The sequence below is a fragment of the Pongo abelii genome, chromosome 5, assembly GCF_028885655.2.
Source record: "Pongo abelii isolate AG06213 chromosome 5, NHGRI_mPonAbe1-v2.0_pri, whole genome shotgun sequence".
In the NCBI taxonomy this organism is placed as follows: Eukaryota; Metazoa; Chordata; class Mammalia; order Primates; family Hominidae; genus Pongo; species Pongo abelii.
In genome coordinates this window covers 27,167,842-27,168,263 of record NC_071990.2, presented here as the reverse complement: position 1 = coordinate 27,168,263, position 422 = coordinate 27,167,842, and the positions used below count along the sequence as shown (strand labels likewise).

Genomic DNA, 422 nt, shown 5'->3' with positions numbered 1-422 from the left:
GTTTCTGTAGTATAGTCGTTATCACGTTCGCCTCACGCGCGAAAGGTCCCCAGTTCGAAACCGGGCAGAAACAACTTGTATTTCTGAGGAATCCTTAGCTGAATTTCTCAGTGCACGTTTTTAGAATTGCACCCCCGCACCATCTTTAGCCGTTTAGGAGAGAAAGTTCTCCTTGTCACCTGTGGTGTGCATATAAACCGAAGTACCCCTGCCGCCTTTCTCCCACCAGAGCCCTTACAGTTTTCGACAAGGAAAAAGTCCTCCTCAAAGCCAAGTGTCCATGGCTACTCGGGTGGACATGAACAGACCCAAGCAATTTTTTGCCGAACAAATTATTATTATTATTACGGATGCTCTCATCGCCTGGTCCCCACAAAGACCTCAAGGACTTTGTTCGCGGGCAACTTGAACGATCTTTCCGC

The 422-nt window shown here is 47.9% G+C and overlaps 1 non-coding gene across 1 annotated transcript; it reads left to right on the top strand.

Moving 5' to 3' along the window:
* On the top strand, positions 1-73 carry TRNAV-CAC (transfer RNA valine (anticodon CAC)). The gene has a single exon. It is a non-coding gene; the product is annotated as a tRNA-Val (tRNA).
* The last annotated feature ends 349 nt before the right edge of the window (positions 74-422 follow it).